The sequence below is a fragment of the Dendrobates tinctorius genome, unplaced genomic scaffold, assembly GCF_039654945.1.
Source record: "Dendrobates tinctorius isolate UK_male_01 unplaced genomic scaffold, ASM3965494v1 ptg000034l, whole genome shotgun sequence".
Taxonomy (NCBI): Eukaryota; Metazoa; Chordata; class Amphibia; order Anura; family Dendrobatidae; genus Dendrobates; species Dendrobates tinctorius.
In genome coordinates, this window is record NW_027361702.1 from 12,861,113 (window position 1) to 12,881,485 (window position 20,373).

Below are 20,373 nucleotides of genomic sequence, written 5' to 3' on the forward strand. Positions count from 1 at the left end.
CCAAAGGAGTAGCATCAATCCCCCTTAAAGGGATAGGCATCCGCAGAGGTGTAATAGGAAATCCACAACGTTTAGCAAAATCCAAGTCCATTAGGTTCAGGGCTGCTCCCGAATCCACAAAAGCCTTGGCGGAAAATGTGGACAGGGAGCAGATCAGAGTAATTGCCAGAAGAAACTTAGGTTGAACACCACCCAGAAAACGTGTGTGCAAAACGTTTCTCTCGTTTAGGACAGACAGAAATAACATGCGAGGCATCTCCACAAAAAAAGAAAAAAAAAACACAGCTTATTACGCCTTCTGAACTCCTGACGTTGCTCCCTGGACAAAACTCTATCACATTGCATAGGTTCAGACACTTGTTCAACAGGTGGCAACACCTCTCGTGCAGTCCTGCGTTCACGTAAACGCCGATCAACCTGAATGGCTAATGACATAGAATCGTCCAGACCAGAGGGGACAGGAAATCCCACCATAGTATCTTTTACGGATTCTGACAAACCCTTCCGAAAGAGCTGCCAAGGCATTATCATTCCAGGTAATAAGGACTGCCCACTTTCAGAATTTTTGACAGTACAATTCTGCAGAATCTCGACCCTGGCTCAATGCCAACAGGGTCTTTTCAGCCTGATCAATAGCATTAGGTTCGTCATACAACAACCCCAAGGCTTGAAAAAATGCGTTCACTTTAGTCAGAATAGTAACATAGTAACATAGTTATTAAGGTTGAAGGGAGACTTTAAGTCCGTCTAGTTCAACCCATATCCTATCCTAACTTGACCTAACATGTTGATCCAGAGGAAGGCAAAAAAAACCCACGTGGCAAACAGTAAGCTTCACATTGGGGAAAAAAATTCCTTCCCGACTCCACATACGGCAATCAGACTAGCTCCCTGGATCATCTGGTTTCAAAGAAAACGCCCAATCCTGGGGATCGCCACGCAGCAAAGAGATGACAATTTTAACCTGCTGCGCGGAGCTCCCTGACGAGTTAGGCTTCAGGGCAAAAAATAATTTACAATTATTTTTGAAATTCAAAAATTTAGACCGATCCCCAAAAAACACATCAGGAGTAGGGATCTTTGGTTCAGCAGCATGTGAATGAGCAAGGTAGGTGGAAATTCCCCACACTTCCGCAGCGAGCTGCTCCACACGATCAGACAATTGCTTTATCTCCATTGAGAGAAAAAAAAATTCCCCCTACGGCCTCAGAGATATAGAGGAAAAAATATACACACTTTTTTTTTTTTTTACAATTCTTTCCTGCTATTGAGTACCCTAGGATCTGCGGTATGGCAGGTGATTCTGTTATGAATGAGTCACCGTAGGAGGCAAAAACAGAAATACTAGCTAAGTCCAGAAAACCAGAGAAGTTGGCCGCTATCGGATTGCAGACCCCTGAACCTATCAGCACAACTAGCAGTAGCCGTGGGGGGTTCCTACGATGCCCTAGACCCCTCGATCACAGCCGGAGAATTAAATAGGCCTAAAGAAAGAAAGGGGAAATCTAAACTGCCCCAGAGCAGACCCCAAAGCAATAGGCAGCCCCCAACATAGAAAGATAGGCTGAGCAAATGATGGGGCCCAAGCTAAATAGGACAGAATACAAAAGCTGCTGTCTGCAATACGCCAAAACCCTCTCAAAAACAAGAGCCAACAGACTGATAGGGAAAAAAGCCCTGAAGACGCTAGGCTTCAAAAAGACTATATCAGTACTCAGGTATTTTCTGAAGACAGAGCAAAAAGGAATTCAGCTCACCCAGCAGGGAAAGGCATAAATCCAGAAAAACAAGGCAAAACAAAACCAAAACACAAATGCAAAAAGTAGAGCAGAAAACTTAGCTTTTGAGGAGCAGGAATCAGACTGGTCTCCAAGAATCCCTCAGAGTAATCACCCGCAAGGCAGAAGGGCGTCGGCTGCCTTATATCCAGTCAGCAATTCTAGTCACCCAGTCATCATCATTCTGCTCAGGTGCTTTGTAATCAGCCTCACTACCTTCCTTCACCAGAAGAGGGAGTTCATCAGACCTCAATGGTGAAGGGGAAAATGAACTCACAACAGCTAAAGATGCCCATGAATTTGGAGCCCACTTCGGGTCCACAAAGACCTACCAGTGGTTACAGCGGCATGTGTACTGCCCCCGTTTGGAGTCCATGGTAGAAGAGGTTTGCCGGCAATGTCGGATATGCGACTTTATTAAGAGTACTGAACAAAGGGCACCCATCCAGACCATACATACTAAGGAACCGCTAGAAGTCTTGATGATCGACTATCTCCTCGTGGGACACTCAGCCCGGGGGCCACAGTACTGTTTGGTGATGACCGACCATTTCTCCAAGTTCGCGGTAGTCACCCCAACTATAGATCAGACTGCCGAGTCGGCGGCACAGGCCATCTGTCAAGACTTCATCCAAGTGTATGGGTGCCAAAAGCGCATCCACTCTGACCAAGGTACATGTTTCCAAGGCAAGGTGATGGAAGAACTGTATCGTTTGTATGGCATCGAGCGGTCCCGGACCACCCCTTACCATCCTCAAGGCAACGGAGCATGTGAACGCTTCAGCCCGGACCTTACTTCAAATGCTGAGGATGTTGGAAGAGGACAAGAAAGCATGTTGGCCAGATTTCCTGCCAGAGTTGGTCTGGACCTACAACAATCAGGTCCATTCAACCACAGGTTAGACCCCCTATCTGCTGCTGTTTGGAAGAGTTGGACGAGAGATCATTGAATTGAAGTTGGAACAGCCAGAGGAGCTGATGGTGCGAAACGTCACTTCATGGGTGAAAGAGCATCGGAAATGACTGCAAACAAGCGGTTGGTGGGTCAGCAGCTACAGGAGAAAGAACATACGGGCCGTAAACTGATTCAAGAGATACCGCTCCAGCCCGGGGACCGAGTATTAGTCAGAGAGAAACGCCCCAAGGGTAAACTAAGCGAGAGATGGGAAGTACAGCCTTACAAGGTCATTGCGCGAGAGTATGCAGACGGTCTGGTCTACAAGGTGCAGGTTGAGAATGGGGCGTCCTCCCCAGAGTGCTCCTCAGGAATATGATACGGCCATGCCGGTCCGAGGCCCGTCCTGTACCAGTGCCGCTTGAAGGTGATGCTCCACCTCCTGAACCTGTCTTGCCTGCTGGTGAAATCAAGGATGAATGGTGGATCGGCCCTGACACCGTGGGGGGTCCTCAGCCGGACAGAGATGGCAATCTTCTGGAGGTACCACTGCCGCCACATGACGATGAGTCCAGACAAGTGCCTACTACAACTCCTACAGCAAGTATTCCTCTGGAGGATAGTCAAGACATCCGGAGATCCCAGAGGTCTACTGCAGGGGTTCCACCAGCCCGATACATAGAACAGTGTTCTCTGTCTGTTTCTTCACTTGTGTTTTCTCCCCTATAGGTGCTGTTCCGCATTGCAAGTGTCTCTATTCCACTGCAACCTTGATGCTGTGATGGTCGAAGACCACCATCTTTAAGTAGGAAGGCATGTAAGGGGGTGGCATTGCTATGGACAGTAGAGACAAGCTGCCCCTTTAAGAGACAGCACCCCCTAGGTTAGATCAGTGGGACGTTCTGCACTTCCCTGCTGTAAGGCTGTTTTGGTTTCATCTGCCTGACTACAGAGGGGAGGGGCAGCTTTTCTGTGTAGAAAAGAGATTTCTGCAGTAAGCAGATGTGCCTGCCTGAGCTATGAGGAGAAGAACATTCAGCCTGAGACTGTGACTTTGTAAACTATTCTGGGGATTAAAAGGTGGCTTTCCTGTCTTGCAGCGAGAAGCCACAAAGAAAAGACAAGAAAGGAACAGGCTTGGAATCTTCACACAAGGACAAGACCACGTTGCATGCACAGAGCTTCCAGGGAGGATGTAGCATCATCTTGCAGAGAACTGCAGGGGGCCCCCAGGAAGGAACTCAGACACCGAATTTACCGTGAGTGTTAACCCCGTGTGCGCACAAGTCTAGGGCTTAGGATAGGCTGCAATAAACAGAGCACGGTAGCCGTGCGGCCGAAGTAGCAGCGGCCAGTCAAGCTATAGTTAGTGTAGTAGCATACTGTACTTTATTGTATTGTTTGGCCTTTTGCAAAATACACTGATCTGTAATAGTTGGTGCTCCGTGCCATTTGTACGGCCCAGCTAGAGAATATCACTTTTGTAAACTGTTTTATGTCATTGCATATCCCTGTTTACACTTTCCTAACACTGCATTCCTTGCCTGTAAATAAATTAACCCTTTGTTGTTTGCACCTCATCTTGTGTACCGTAGTCTCCCTGCATTGTGGTGGTCCCCCGGCCATCGCTTCACTTCCACAATTTCTGCTACCAAGGGGGCCCGACTTCCTTAGTTACCACTGAAATCCTGCAGCACATAGAGCCTCTGCCGCTGTAACTTGGATGTGACTTTTCACCCAAAATTAAATAAAATTTAGAAAAATTTAAAAAAAAAAAAAAAACTAAAGCTGCTGGAAGGGGGTCTCCGTTGGAAAAGATCAGTGCCACAGGTACTATAACATATCAAAAGTTTTTTGTTCCTTTTAGAGTTACGCTTTAAATATATTGTTCTGCAATGTTGGTTGGTTTGACCAATTGTTAATATTTTTCTGTCTGTTTGTAAAGTTACTTATCTAGAAAACTAAAAGTTTTGGAATTAAAAAAAACGTAACTTGATCACATTTATACATCTTAGACCCAAAATATGATTAGTGAGATATGTACTTGCCAAAGTTCAGTTCGGGCATCCCAAACACACAAGAAAATCCGGGTTCGGGTTCAGCACCCCCAAACTATCATCTCTATTGAACTCAATGGGTATGGAGACTCAGAGGAGTGGAGGATCTGTCCACCACATTCTCATCACTGACCAGATATATATATTGCTACTTACCCCTTTGCTGAGGTACCAGCAGACGTGGAGGGTCCTCTTCCATGCACTTCCACATTGTGTGAATATGTCATCGTTCCCGAAGGAATCCCTTTCAGGATTCCTAGCTAGGGATTCCCTTGGTCAAGAAGACTCTCCACACAGGTCGGGACCTCAGCAAAGGGGAGAGAAGTGATTTTTATTTTCTGATGAGCAAACGCCAAACATTGCCTGTTTGAGGTCAGTGTGGTTGAACCCGAGCAGGCAATGTTCGATACGAAACCTGAACTTTCCAGATCGGATTTGCTCATCACTAGATACAGTATGATATGTAATGGATGACAAAAAGAAGCCATTAAGTGTAACACTACTAGTACATGACAGTAAAATGATGGTCATTTGTCTTAGATCAGGTGTGTCAAACTTATATTCACCAAGGGCCACACCAATTTAATGGTTGTCCCCAAAGGGCCGTTTGTTACTGAAAGACCAGATGCACACAACCGAGTCCCGTGCAGAACATACATTTCTCTGCACAGAGCAGTGCATGCCACTGTATAAGGCATGTCACAGTGAATCAGCTCTTTACCAGACGCTGTCACATCTTCCCTGGATCTCACTGAAATCATGGAGAGCTATGGCTGCAGCTTCCAGTCACTTGTCCTTGTGCTGGTGCTGAAAGCTGATGATAAATAGCTGGTTCAATGCAGAATACAACTGGAGCCTATTCTTGGCCTAATCTGAGGAATGGGCATCAATAGAAAAATGGATCCTGAAGTGAGAATACCACTTTTATCTGCTGCTCCAGACTGCAGAGACCTGTGTGTCGTAAGCAGTGCCTTCCCGCCTCCCACCAATCCCGTAATAACAAAACACCGACAAGCATGAATGGGTTGAACAGGTCGGTCACAGTTTATTAATAAGCAGAGAGAGGCAAGTACAATTCGCAACGGTCTCATAGCTGGAAGTCCCTTCACTGACCGCTGGGCAAGGAAGCTGATGAGAGGTTACAAATCTTGCCCCCCCCCTACACTACCGCCATGGAGGATCATGTGTATGACCTACACAGGACTCCGACCCCCACACAATATCATTAAGGCCTGTTCAACCCCATCCTGCTAATTAGATAAATATATATCTAGCCCAATATCTGTAAAGTGAACGCCGTCCGGTCTCAAAGATTGAGATGTCTTTTTCCAGATTGTGGTGGCCAACTACAATACCATAGTTTTCTTTGACAAATTTTGCCATCTTTGAGTTGATCTTTCTCCTTGATTTGTCGACGGCTTTGGAGTCTTAAGCTCTATGCCAGACCGCTCGTGGTATTATGTCCGACCACACCACCACCATATCTGCTATAAAACAAACAAACCACTTTATGTTCGTTGACATTATCGTGTAGAGCTCGGCGCCTTTTCTCTTGCCCAAATCATTACCGCCGGCATGTAACACCAATATCACCGGCCCTTTGGCCGTCTTAGCAATTTAGACCATTTCCGGGAAGATCTGACGCCACCGGAACCCTCTGATACTTCTCCAGTTGACCTCTAGTTGCAGGAAGTAAAAATTTATTCCACAGGGGCGTATTCTGGCTCTTTTGCACTTCCTATAAACAAAAGAATGTCCCAATACCCATACTGAGGGCTTATGACTGCCTGTAGGAGACAAGATGTGTTAGAGCAGGTCTGGTCTTATGTATCTTGCAAAGCATGCGGATTTCCAAAGGCCTAATCTCTGTACTTCGACTTCCGCTACACCAGCCCTAGCTGCCTCGGTGGCCGCTGCTATTGTAAAGGAATGCGTTATGGAATGTATAATAATAATAGTATTATTTTGTGTTTACGCCAATAGCTTATAGACATTGTTTAAAAATTGCGTGGAACTAATATTTAGTAAGCAGGGACCCGTCAGTGTGTGAGAGAAAGAATCTAGTAAAGTGTCTTATAATCGTATAACTTCTGACTATTTTTACTGGGCATATGGGGCAGTGCATTGACCCAGACCCACGTCCCTCTACCGGTGGGATCACATTTGGATTTCCGCATCCTAATGCGCAAAGCGACGCTACTAATGACAAACTGATATGGAATTTAGATTGTGAGCCTCATTGTGGACAGCGATGACAATGTTTGCAAACTGCAAAGCGCTGCGGAATATGCCAGCGCCATATTAATTTAAAGATTATTTATTATTAATATGACAAGATCTTTGTAGATTAACCCACCTACTGATGCGGTTTTTGACTGCGGCACCAGTTCGCTAATGTGGAGCTCCCCGGAAAATGCGATTTCAAATGGTGTAGATATTGGGGCTGACTCGTATTGTGACTTGCATCCCGTTTTGGAGATTGCGATATGTCTGCCCATCCCAAAAGCTGAAAGAAAAGGGAGCTATTTCAGATGAATTCCGTTGTGATAGTGTACCTGACGCGCCTCTACTCTTGAGCTGGTTCAGGAGTTCTACTACCACGTCGCATCTTGCCCGATCACACGTATCGACTGGTCTTCCTTTAATTAACGAGCACCATTCTTCCCATGCCTTACCCTAAACCTGCCAGGTAGTCGGTGTCACTGAGGAGCGGATTAAGGGCATCAGTGATGGCTGTGCGTTGGGGAGGAAGACTTTGAAGGCCTGCCAATCGGAAGATAAGAGTTAGCAATCTTATCATCCACAATAGACTTGCCAATCGGAAGTTATCAAAGAGGAAGAAGAGGACATGCTGGGTTTTTTTTTGGTTCCATTGTGTTTGGTTAAAATTATGATGTTTGTATTTCTTAATTTGTTACCCCAAAGTTTGACAGATGTTACTAAAGAAAAAATCTCCAACAGATACTGGTTGCAGCCCCGGGTGGATGAAGTCCATAGGTCCGGCCAGCTGCTTTTGCACCATTGGCCTGCGTAGCTCTATTTAAGATTAATGGCAGTATATGGGAGTCAGGGGTTAATTTTTTTTTTTTTTTTTTTTATTATTATTAAACTTACATATATTAACTTTTTATTAGGTTATAGAGTAATTAAAGGGGTTTAATGTTGTGTTTGGTGCAATAACCGTGGTGTGCTTTTTTTTTTTTGACTTTGTACATTGTTCAGCTGTGGAGCACTCTGCTCGGTCCGATTGGACCGATCAGCGCGCTCCCCAGCTGCATTCCGTGGTATGTGACCTGTCTCCAAGTATTCTCCTGCAGGCATTGTGGCAGTGCCTGCAGTAGATACACTGAAGGCAGGGCCTGCAAAAGCTTCTAAGGGTCAGCTGAGGAGAGATAGGAAGACCCCGACCCCCGAACCTGAATTTAACCCCTGGGGGTGTGGCCGGACGCCCCTTCCTTTCTCTTCCCGTTGGTCAGTTGGGCGTCCTAAATATGGCATCACCTGGGGGGAGTAGTGGGAGGGGAGGCACTACACAAAATTCCTTTCTAACTTAATTCCATGGGGGCTCTACAGTCAGATGCACGTTCCTTATGCAGTACCGTGCCTGCCATTCTTTGGTATACTGGCAGAGTGTTCTGTGAGGGCTAATCCCAAAACCCCCCCTTCTGAAGACCTGATAAAGAGGTTCTGTAGAAGCTGGTTAACCACCACTTTAGGCTACTTTCACGCAAGCTTATTTTCCACGCAGCGCTCGGCGCTTATTTTCCTGAGCCAGTCCCTGATGAAGTGAGCTGGGACTGGCTCAGGAAACGCGTTGGCAATAAAGATACCTTGAATTCTACCACAGCAGCGCAGTCTCTTATTGCACTACCAGCCTTCTCTTTGTACCAAGTCCTTGGACCTTGTGCAGACTGCTGCAGCTGTTTTATGCGATTATAGGTGTTGTGACTCTCACAACCCTATCAGGTGAGCCTAACACTTGCTGTGCACTCATCCACTTTCCATACAGACCTACGCATTGGAAGCGCCCTGTCTCCCCCTTTTCTTTTCACATAATGTTAAGTGTGTAACAGTACAGACACAGAGGGCTAATGGATGCATAAAACATGTGGGAACATGATGCAGGGAACCTGGTTATGGTAAAACTTTTGGCTGTGGCACCCAGGGATAGATTAGGTTAATGTGTTGAGGCGGTAGGCCAGTCTGAATAAATGCGTTTTCAGGGCACGCTTAAAATTGTAGGGATTGGGGACTAATCATATTGACCTGGGGAGTGCATTCCAAAGAATTCGCACAGCACGTGTATAGTTTTGGAGACTGGAGTGGGAGGTTCTGATTACGGAGCCTGCTAACCTCAGGTCATCAGCAGAACGGAGGGCACGGGTAGGGTGATAGACTGAAACGAGGGAGGAGATGTAGGGTGGTGCTGAGCAATGGAGAGCTTTGTGAGTGAGGGTAATAAGTTTGTACTGGATTCTGGAGTGGATGGGTAGCCAATGTAAGGACTGACGCAAGGTAGAGGCATCGGTGTAACAATTGGCGAGGAATATGATCCTGGCTGCGGCATTCAAGACAGATTGGAGGGGGGAGAGTTTGGTAAGAAGGAGACCAATTAGAAGAGAGTTACAATAGTCGAAATGAGAAAGAATAAGAGAAACAGTAAGAGTTTTTGCGGAATAAAAAGTAAGAAAAGGTCGAATTCTAAAAATGTTTTTGAGGTGCAGATAACAAGAGCGAGCCAGTGATAGGATGTGGGGGCAAAGGAAAGCTCGGAATCAAGTATGACCCCAAGACAGCGGGAATGTTGCTGAGGAGTAATAGTGGAGCCACACACAGAAATGGCAGTGTCGGGTATAGGTATGTGAAGGGTTAATACTAAAATCAGAGCTTAAGTTTCACTTCTCCATTTCTCTGTAGGTTTCGTTTCTTAATTTTTGTTGCTGTAAGATACATTTTTGTAATTGGCATGGGCTGTCATGAAACCAGATTGTTCTCATCAGGTGCAAAGATAAGGGAGGCGGGGGTGTAAAACTCTGAAGAATATGCCATTATACTACTTTCTACGCTATTTAGGTACGGACATATATGCAGTTCCGGTTTTCTTGCAATATTATTGGCTTACAAAGTGAAGCATTACCATGATGCTATTGGTACTTGAGAACCTTGCATAATTAAGCAAAAGATTATAAAAGATGTGACTAAAATAAAGGGGCTTAGTGATCTGCCTCGTTCCTCCCGTACAGAGACCCCAGTCTCCGTGTGGTCATTTGAGTTGCTAGCAACACTGTGGAATAATTTGGAAATCACTGGATCAACCGTGAAGGGTTAATTTAGCCCTCCCAAAATAGCTACCTCGACAGGTACATTAGTACAGGGAGGAAACACAAGAAGTTCAGTCTTTGACAGGTTCAATTTCCGATATAGTGAGGACATGATGTTAGACACAGCATTTAGACAATCGCGGTGTTATCTAAAAAGGCAGGTGTGATGTCAGGAGAAGAAGCGTATAATTGGGTGTCATCAGCATAGAGATGGTACTGGAAACCAAATCTACTGATTGTTTGACCAATAGGGGCAGCATACAAAGAGAAGAGGAGGGGGCCTAGGACTGATCCTTGAGGAACCCCAACAGTAAGGGGAAGATGAGAGGAGGAGGAACGGGCAAAAGATACAGTAAAGGAGCAGTCAGAGAGATAGGAGGAAAACCAGGAGAGAACGGTGTCCTTGAGGCCCATGGAGCGAGCATAGTGAGGAGGAGCTGATGATCCACAGTGTTGAATGCTGCAGAGAGATCCAAGAGAATTAGCATGGAGTAGTGACCATTAGATTTAGCTGTTAGTAGATCATTAGAGACTTTAGTGAGGGCAGTTTCAGTAGAGTGTAAAGAGCGGAAACCGGATTGGAGAGGGTCGAGAAGCGAGTTATCAGAGAGAGAGCGGATCAGACGGGAGTGGACCAGGCGTTCCAGGAGTTTAGAGATGAAGGGAAGATTACAGACAGATTAGAGAAGATTATATTCTAGGTTCTTCAAAGTAGCCACCTTTTGCTTTGATTACTGCTTTGCACACTCTTGGCGAGTTCCAAGAAGTAGTCACCGGAAATGGTTTTCACTTCACAGGTGTGCCCTGTCAGGTTTAATAAGTGGGATTTCTTGCCTTATAAATGGGGTTGGGACCATCAGTTGTGTTGTGCAGAAGTCTAGTGGATACACAGCTGATAGTCCTACTGAATAGACTGTTAGAATTTGTATTATGGCAAGAAAAAAGCAGCTAAGTAAAGAAAAACGTGTGGCCATCATTACTTTTAAGAAATGAAGGTCAGTCAGTCCGAAAAATTGGGAAAACTTTGAAAGTGTCCCCAAGTGCAGTGACAAAAACTATCAAGCGCTACAAAGAAACTGGCTCACATGAGGACCGCCCCAGGAAAGGAAGACCAAGAGTCACCTCTGCTGCGGAGGATAAGTTCATCCGAGTCACCAGCCTCAGAAATCGCAGGTTACCAGCAGCTCAGATTAGAGACCAGGTCAATGCCACACAGAGTTCTAGCAGCAGACACATCTCTACAACAACTCTTAAGAGGAGACTTTGTGCAGCGGGCCTTCATGGTAAAATAGCAGCTAGGAAACCACTGCTAAGGACAGGCAACAAGCAGAAGAGACTTGTTTGGGCTAAAGAACACAAGGAATGGACATTAGACCAGTGGAAATCTGTGCTTTGGTCTGATGAGTCAAAATTTGAGATCTTTTCCAACGACCGTGTCTTTGTGCAACGCAGAAAAGGTGAACGGATGGACTCTACATGCCTGGTTCCCACCGTGAAGCATGGAGGAGGAGGTGTAATGGTGTGGGGGTGCTTTGCTGGTGACACTGTTGGGGATTTATTCAAAATTGAAGGCATACTAAACCAGCATGGCTACTAACCAGCATGGCTACCACAGCATCTTGCAGCGGCATGCTATTCCATCTGGTTTGCGTTTAGTTGGACCATCTTTTATTTTTCAACAGGACAATGACCCCAAACACACCTCCAGGCTGTGTAAGGGCTATTTGACCAAGAAGGAGAGTGATGGGGTGCTACGCCTGATGACCTGGCCTCCACAGTCACCAGACCTGAACCCAATCGAGATGGTGTGGGGTGAGCTGGACCGCAGAGTGAAGGCAAAAGGGCCAACAAGTGCTAAGCATCTCTGGGAACTCATTCAAGACTGTTGGAAGATCATTTTCAGTGACTACCTCTTGAAGCTCATCAAGAGAATGCCAAGAGTGTGCAAAGCAGTAATCAAAGCAAAAGGTGGCTACTTTGGAGAACCTAGAATATAAGACATATTTTCAGTTGTTTCACACTTTTTTGTTAATTATATAATTCCACATGTGTTAATTCATAGTTTTGATGCCTTCAGAGTGAAGCTACAATTTTCATAGTCATGAAAATAAACAAAACTCTTTGAATGAGGTGTGTCCAAACTTTTGGTCTGTACTGTATATATATATATATATATATATATATATATATATATATATATATATACATACACACACACACACACTGTATGTAATCGATATTACATAGTGTACTACATATTTACAATTTATTACAGTATTTTGTGTTCTAAAGCTGTATTCCAATAAATATGTATTATGTTCTATCTAAATATCTTGATTATTGGATCATAGAAATGATTAAATGTCTGATGTTCACATTGTACTACAATAAATTTTTCACTTAAATATAAGCAATAAATGTGGGAGTCGGAGTCGGTGTAAGGGAGATTGAGGAGTCGGAGTCGGTGTAAGGGAGATTGAGGAGTCGGGAGTTGCAGGTTTGGCTTAGGCCTCTTTCACACATCAGGTTTTCGCCGTCAGGCGCGATCCGGCGCTTTTGACAAAAACCGGATCCGGCGAAATGCAATGCCGGATCCGGTTTCCCCCCCATTGACTTGCATTTGCGCCGGATCACACCGGATGGCCATGCGTTTCATCCGGTTTTCGCCGGATCCGGCAATGTGTCTCAATCCGGCGTCTGGAAAAAACGGCTACTGTAACGTTTTTTGTCTCCGGCGAAAAAGCCGGACGCGCCGGATCCGGCGCGTCCGGCTTTTTCACACAATGAAAGCCTATGAGCGCCGCAATGCGCCGGATCTGGTTTTTTTGGTCTGAGCATGCTCAGTAGCTCTGCCCACAAGACACATATATAAAAGCAAGACAGTGGGACCCTCAGCCACACCCAACATGCCACCCAAGACAGCAACCAGGCGCAGGAGAAGGCAGGAGACCACTGCAGCACCATCAGCACCACCACCACGCCAAATGGAGCAGCAAAGCGAACATGCTGAGGAGGGGAGTCCAGCAGCAGATGAGAGACGGTAATTATCAAATCCCCCATTCCTCCAAACTAGGGCCATGGAATATCAAGATATTCATAGGCCTTTTGTTTCTCTTTATTCAACAGCCGTCCAAGAGATGCAGCAGCAGCAGCAGCAGCAGAAATGGCATCACTGGCAGCAGCAACAGCAGCAGCAGCAATACCCACAGCCATGGAGTCTGGCCATCAACAGGACAGCACATCTTCTTCTGGGAGCCCTCCCTCGCATCGTCAGCGTTTGACGGTAAGTTTTTATTTCCAAAAATCCATCATCTCTGTAATATATGTCTATTCATTGCCTTTTATTTCAAAACAGGAATCACAAGATGAAGAGGAGCTCCCAGAAGAAGAAGGAAGGGGTGGACAGACACCTGGAGTGGGCTCACAATTGGTAAGTTTTTGGCATCAAACGCAGGAACACAACATCACACTACACACAACACATAGAAAACAATGTTCTGCAGACCACACACAGCAAACAAATGCCTACATCCAAAGACATAACATTTTTTGTTTTCTTCTCTATTCTTCCCAATCTGGTGCTCGGCCAAGAGGTCCTCGCAGTGCCTCCCAGGGTCGTTGGCGACAGCAACGCGGCGGTCACCAGCGTGTAAGTATAAATATTTTTGCTTTGTTTTTTTGCACTTTTTATTTCATTTCTTTTGTGGAGGCTAATTATGTTATTTTTGTCTTTTTCTTTAACAGCCTTCACAGCGTGCTCCCGACTCTGACGGTGAGGATGGAGGAATCGATGTGGACCACCTCATCGATCTAGTCAGAGAAAGGGAGCCGCTCTGGAATATGGCTGACCGCCGCCACGCTGACCTGATCGTTACCCGACGACTCTGGTAGGAAATCTGTTCGCTCCTTGTGGCCCGCTGGGAGGACCTCGATGCTCGGGCCCAGATTAAAGACCGTAAGTATATACAGTACCGGTTGCTTGATGTAAACCAGTGTTTCCCGAACTCCAGTCCTCATGGTCCCCACGGATCATGTGTTCAGGATTTCTATTTACTATGGAAATCCTGAAAACATGACCCCTGGGGACCATGAGGACTGGAGTTTGGGAAACACTGATGTTGTATACTAACCACTTTGTCCTTTCTCGTTTCAGGGGAGAGAATTGTGAAGCGGTGGCGGTCTGTGAGGGATCGTTTCAAGAAGGAGTTCAATAAAGAGATGCGGGCCCCGAGTGGATCTGGAGGACGCAGGAGCAAGTACAAGTACGCACGAGCCCTGTCGTTCCTCCGGGATACAATGGTCACCAGAAGGTAAATATTACACACCACATGTGAAAAAAAAATGTTTAGATGTAACAATTTTTTTTCAGCCAGGGCCATGCCATGTCACTTTTTTAATTGTTTTTTTTCCTCTTTATTCCACAGCACGGTGAGCAGCACTCGGGAGCCTGCACGGTTGGACCCTTCTGAGGCGATCCCTGAGGAGACCGGCACCGAGGGACACTTCGACCGCCCCGGTACATCTGCACCTTCACAGCCTTCCCACACATTCGACCCCTCTGTCCCATCCACCAGCACAGGAGCATCGTGGCCGCCTACATTACATGAAGCTGCTGGTGAGGAGATCGCTTTCCCTTTACCCCACCTTTCTGCCCCTGCCACCTCTAGTACACCTGCGGGTACTGGGCGGCAGCGGCAGAGGGGTCAGGAAAAGACTTATGCGCCAGAGTTCTTGCATCTGAATGCATCTTTCCAGAACTGTCTAAAAGTCTTGTCAGAGCAAATCTCCGCAGGCTTTCAGCAGATCAACTCCAGCATTCTGGAGGTGATATCACTTCTGCAAACCATGCATTCAGAAGCAAGATCTTCGCCAAACCACACCTTTTTCAGGTCTGTTGTGGAGCGCATGGAAACGCTATCGCCTACCCAGCAGATGCATGTAATGCATTCATGCCACGGTGCTCTTCAGCACGTTACCTCCCAACCTCCTCTTCCCACCCCAGTAGTTCCTCCACCTGCACCCCCTCCAGCCACTTTCCATCCTCCCCCTCCTATTACATACCATCCACCTCCCCAGTACCAGCAACCTCCCCAGTACCAGACATCTCACCACTTCCAGCAACCTGCCCCGTACCAAACTCCTTCCCCAAACAACTTTCCATCAACATCATCTGCTCCTACAGTCCCTGCCCAACCCTCCACTCCACCGCCCACCACCTCTTCTGCCTCCCACATGTCCACCCATTCTGTAGCTTTTTCCACACCGTCACCTCTAACTGTTCCTTCCCCACCACGATCCCAGTCCTCTCTCCACACTCCCAGTGTCGAAGTGTCCAGCAGTATTTCCACCCCACACTACACAGATTTATAATATGTGTGTATTTTAATAAAAATGACCAGTTTTATGGTTTCAAAGCTTTATTAAAAAAGTTTATTAAAATTTAAAAACAGTTTACTAAAAAAAACATTTTTCAATAAAAGTTAAATTATTTTACACTGGTTGTTTGTCATTTCTTTCTGCGGCCAAAAAGGTTAAATACAGGGTATTTAAAAGGTAAAATGGTATTCAAAACCAGGTATATAACTGTGGGTAAATTTTAGCTTTTTGCCACAGGTGTTCCTGGTTGTGTTTGAAGCAAAGTATTTCACCTAAAAAGTTGTGTTTATTGTTGGTGATTTCCTAACAATGTACACAACTTTTGTTAAAAGGTGAAATACTTTGCATAAAACACAACCAGGTACACACCTGTGGCCTAAAGCTAAAAATAGTAAGACCATGACAAGATAGCCAACTTTGGTTGGCAAAGGTATATACTGTTGGTCCAGAAGGTACACAAGTTTGGTTAGGGCACAAATCTTTCACACTCTGTCATCCTGCCAGTGTACTCTGCCTTGAGGTGACATAAGGGACAATTTTGCACTATACTTTATTACTGAAACCGTCACAGAACTTCTAGTGGTAATGTCATGGTAATCTTGCAAGGTGGTTTCTTCAGAGGTGTCCTCAATGGAAATGGGTTCCTTGCAGATAACAAAATTGTGGAGTACCACGCAAGCTTTGATCACCTCGTCCACAGTTTCTGTCTTGAGGTTGATCGCAGTCAATAGGACCCGCCATTTGGCTGTCAGAATACCAAAGGTACATTCAACCATTCTTCTTGCTCTTGTGAGGCGGTAATTAAAAATGCGTTTTGGTCTTGTCAATCCTCTGCTAGAGTACGGTTTCAAAAGGTGTTCTGACAGCTGGAAGGCTTCATCCCCTACACAGACAAATGGCATAGGTGGACCAGATGTTTGCAGCAGCGGTCTAGGTGGTGGGAACTGGAAGGTGTTTCCATACAGTTTACGCCCCATGGCAGACAGTTTGAAAACTTGAGAGTCATTGGAGCGGCCATAGGCCCCAATATCAACCGCAATAAATTTGTATTCCGCGTCAGCGATGGCCATGAGGACAATTGAAAAATATTTCTTGTAATTGAAATATTCCGATCCCGATCCGGCTGGCTTTACAATGCGGATATGTTTCCCGTCCACAGCGCCCAAGCAGTTGGGAAACTGACATATCTGTAGAAACTTTTCAGAAATTTCAATCCACCTCTCTGTTGTGGGCTCTGGTAAAAACTCTTCAGCTAAGGAGTCCCACAGTGCACGGCATGTGTACTTCACAATTCCAGATATGGTGGAAATCCCGAGTCTGTACTGGAAATGCAGTGACGAAAGGGATTCTCCAGTTGCAAGAAATCTGTGGGGAATTAAAAAACAATCAATTAGTTTTAAATCACAGCATTACATACCAAAACTCAGCTATAACACTTGGAGATACAAACTACCACCAACAAGATTGCAGTGAAAGTGTGCTCTGATGCGATCACATCCAATAAATGTGGCTTACCTTAAAGTCACCATCAGACGCTCTGCGGGTGAAACAGAGAAGCGGCAATAGGTGTCTGCTTTTCTTATGAGGTGTGCAATGCGCTCCACCAAGTAATCAAAATTCTCCATTTTCATCCGAACATATCCAAAAAATTTATCCGGGTTTCGTCGAAGGTCCATGCAGAGTGTAGAATAGACCCCACGCGTCATTCTCTTGGCTGTGATGGGGTGGATCCACAAACGTCGTTTACGATGCCTGATGCGCTGCTGTCTCGCTCTCTCCTTCTCCAGAACAATCACCCTCAAACGATTCGCCTCCGCTGTAAAATCCACCAAATTCTTCAAAATATTTCCAATGACAACATCCATCTTCGCCAGTAACTTGCTCTTCTCTCCAACCTGCACTTTCTCCTCTACAACCTGTCAAAGGGCTGTAGGAACATGCTATATATAGTTTTCCAGTAGACAATCCCGTTCGGAAGGCCACAAGGGGTGTTTTTAAAAACCGGATCAGGCGTAATCCGTCGAAAAACGGATCGAAAAACGGATGAACCGGATGAGACGGATCCGGTTTTGTCTGTCAAGAACAAGACGGATCCGGCAGAAAAACGGATCCGTCACATCCGGTTTTATGAAATATTTGCCGGATCCGGCGCTCCGGCACGACGCCGGATCGCGCCTGACGCCGAAAACCTGATGTGTGAAAGTAGCCTTACCGACTCCACAGCCCTGATTACAGATTAACTATACCTGCGCATAGCAGCCATTAACTATAAGGGTGCAAACAGGCGAACACTGTGACATAGTAGACTACTAGTAGTTGGGGGTTCAAACCCAAGCCCTGACGGGACCACTGAATGTGGTAAAGAACGCGGCGTGTAAACACCCCAAGCTAATTTTCTCCAGGTAGCTGCTTGCATTGTAGATGGCCGATATTATAACTTTACTGCAGATTAACCCTATATCTGCAGGTAGATAGCCTTAAAGGGAACATGTCACATTGGAAAAAGCTATGTGCACACGGAGTTTTTTGGCTCTGCGGATTTTGTAGTAAAAACCACAGATAAATCCGCAGGACTAAAGTCCTGCGGTTTTACACCTCATAATGGATGAGGTGTGAAACTGCAGCGTTACTGCACTAAAGAATTGACATGCTGCGGATTGAAAACCGCGCGGAAAAATCCGCAGCATGTGCACTGCGTTTTTTTTTTATTTCCATAGGAAATAAAGGTACTGTACAACGCAGCAGAATCTGCTGCGGACCAGCAGCTGCGGAACCGCAGCAGAATCCGCACCGTGTGCACATAGCCTAACACCCATGGTCTGTGTCCCCCAATGAGGTGATGGAGAAATACTTCCAATGAAAAATATAGTATATTTCTTCTGATTAGCTATGCCGCTTACCCCATGTACACGGCATTGCTGTAGGTTAGGTATCCATGGCTACAGCCACTCATATAGTGACGGTTAGTTATTAGTGGTCATCATAACCATGGATATCTAAGCTACTGCAATGCCCTGCACATGGGGTAAGCGACATAGGTTATCAGGAGAACTATACTACGTTTCTCATTTGAGGTATTTACTATTATTATTACACCTACTACATATTGGGATAGGACATTGGAGTTTGAAATACCCCTTCAAGTTTTGTAAGGCTGCCCTCCTGGGAGGGTCAGGGATATCCCATTTTCAGTACATAAAACCTTTTGGCTGTTGCATTCTTATGCATACGTCTCTTCGAGAGCGACAAAGGAGACAATTCCCAATGAACTGTACAATTGCATGTATGTCATTGAGGACACCTTGCAATTCTTTCACCTGGATGAGTTGCACCAATCTCATGTCCTAGTTCCTATATCCAAGCCATTGAACATGCTTTTTCTTATAGGTTATGATCCGGACACAAGACAGAGCTGAAATGGAGGGTGACCTGACATGTACTTTCACGTGTCCCCAGTTCCTGGGATTGGAGGGGACATAGTTGTGGAACTCAACTGATATACACGTGTATAGCTGGTAATCACCCAAAACCCTTTTAGTAATGCTGAAGGTGGGCACAGAAAACAATAATTTGCAGCTTGATGTTGCTTTCTATCCTATGACACCGGTGAGTGTGAGCGCTGCTGCTCTGTGTACATACCGTCTATGTGACAAGGCGGGATGCAGTGGATGCATGAGAACCCGAGATGCTTAGGTGCCCACCACTGGTCTACAAGATGCCATGGAGGAATTTCTACAATAAATAGAAAAAGAGAAGTAAAATAAGAGACACTTCTGTGTTTGGAATTCATTCACATAAAACAGTTTTACGTAAACACATAAGATAATTTACATTTTGGAGTTTAAATTAGACGTATAAACAAAATCCGTGAGTCTTAAAGGAGTTTTCTCATCTCCAAGATCCTATCCCAATATGTAGTAGGTGCAATATTAGCAAATACCTCCCATTAGAAATGTAGTATAGTGCTTCTGATTAGCTATATCGCTTACCCCATGTGCAGGGCATTGCAACAGCTTAGGTATCCATGGTTATGACCACTCATATATTGACAGTTAGTCGTTAGTAGTCGTAACCATGGATATCTAAGCTACTGCAATGTCCTGCACATGAGGGTAAGCAATGCAGCTAATCAGAAGAACTATAATACATTTCTGATTGGAGGTATTTGCTATTATTATTATACCTACTAAACATTAGGAGAGGATCTTGGAGATGGGAAGACTTGTTTAAAACTTGGGAGCCTTGTTGGATATTTCGCATGGGGGGAAAACCATTTTAAAGTTATGCCACAGCCCACCAGATGGGAATATGGGACTCTCACCTCTCCCCCGATTCGAGAGAGTCGGGGCAGCAGATAAGGTGGCTCAGACTGATGCCCCGAGGGCAGGGAATGAGGCCGAGGCGCTGAATGCTGACATCTTCTCTGCTCACCTCCTGGCCCCTATTAATGAAACACGCAGGAACCGACGACCCCGGCTCCTGTCACACAAGGAGGAATTTAGGGCTTGAGGCAGGAACTTTTCTTTCTTGTGGTATTTGCTATTTTTTTTTTTTTTACAATTAATTCTTTAAATTGCCGCAACGGGTCATGTAAAATAAATAAATAATACAAAAAAAAGGTGCACATCCCGCTTACAAATGTCACAAAACTGGCGCACAAATTTGCAGATGTACAAAAAAAAAAAAAATCACCGGAAAAAACAACAAAATGGAGATTTTTCTTATTTTTGGGTTGACTGAATGAGACGAATAAGCTGAAAACATTTGGAAGTACCAAAACAAAACCACGATAATAAACCTAAAAAAGGCGAACACAAATAAATCACACTAAAATAGGCTGAAAGAAATAAGAATGAAAATGAAAAACGGGCGAAAAAAAGGCGCAAATGCAGTAATGACGGAGCGATGCAGCCTGCTGCAGTAAGTGACCGGAAACATCAATATAA

General features: G+C 45.3%; 1 protein-coding gene across 3 annotated transcripts in view; it reads right to left on the reverse strand.

Annotated features, from left to right (window-relative positions):
• The window catches only part of CMC4 (C-X9-C motif containing 4), a 44,730-nt gene that overhangs the window by 24,192 nt on the left and 165 nt on the right, over window positions 1–20,373 (reverse strand). The window contains exons 1-2 of one of the 3 annotated variants that reach the window (XM_073573117.1): window positions 19,859–20,329; window positions 19,067–19,159 (exon numbers count right to left, since the gene is read on the reverse strand). The gene's annotated coding sequence lies outside the window, so the exon portion shown is untranslated. Of the gene's footprint in view, window positions 1–19,066; window positions 19,160–19,748; window positions 19,778–19,858; window positions 20,330–20,373 lie in introns of those variants that run through there. The other 2 variants (XM_073573118.1, XM_073573116.1) reach the window with 2 other exon arrangements.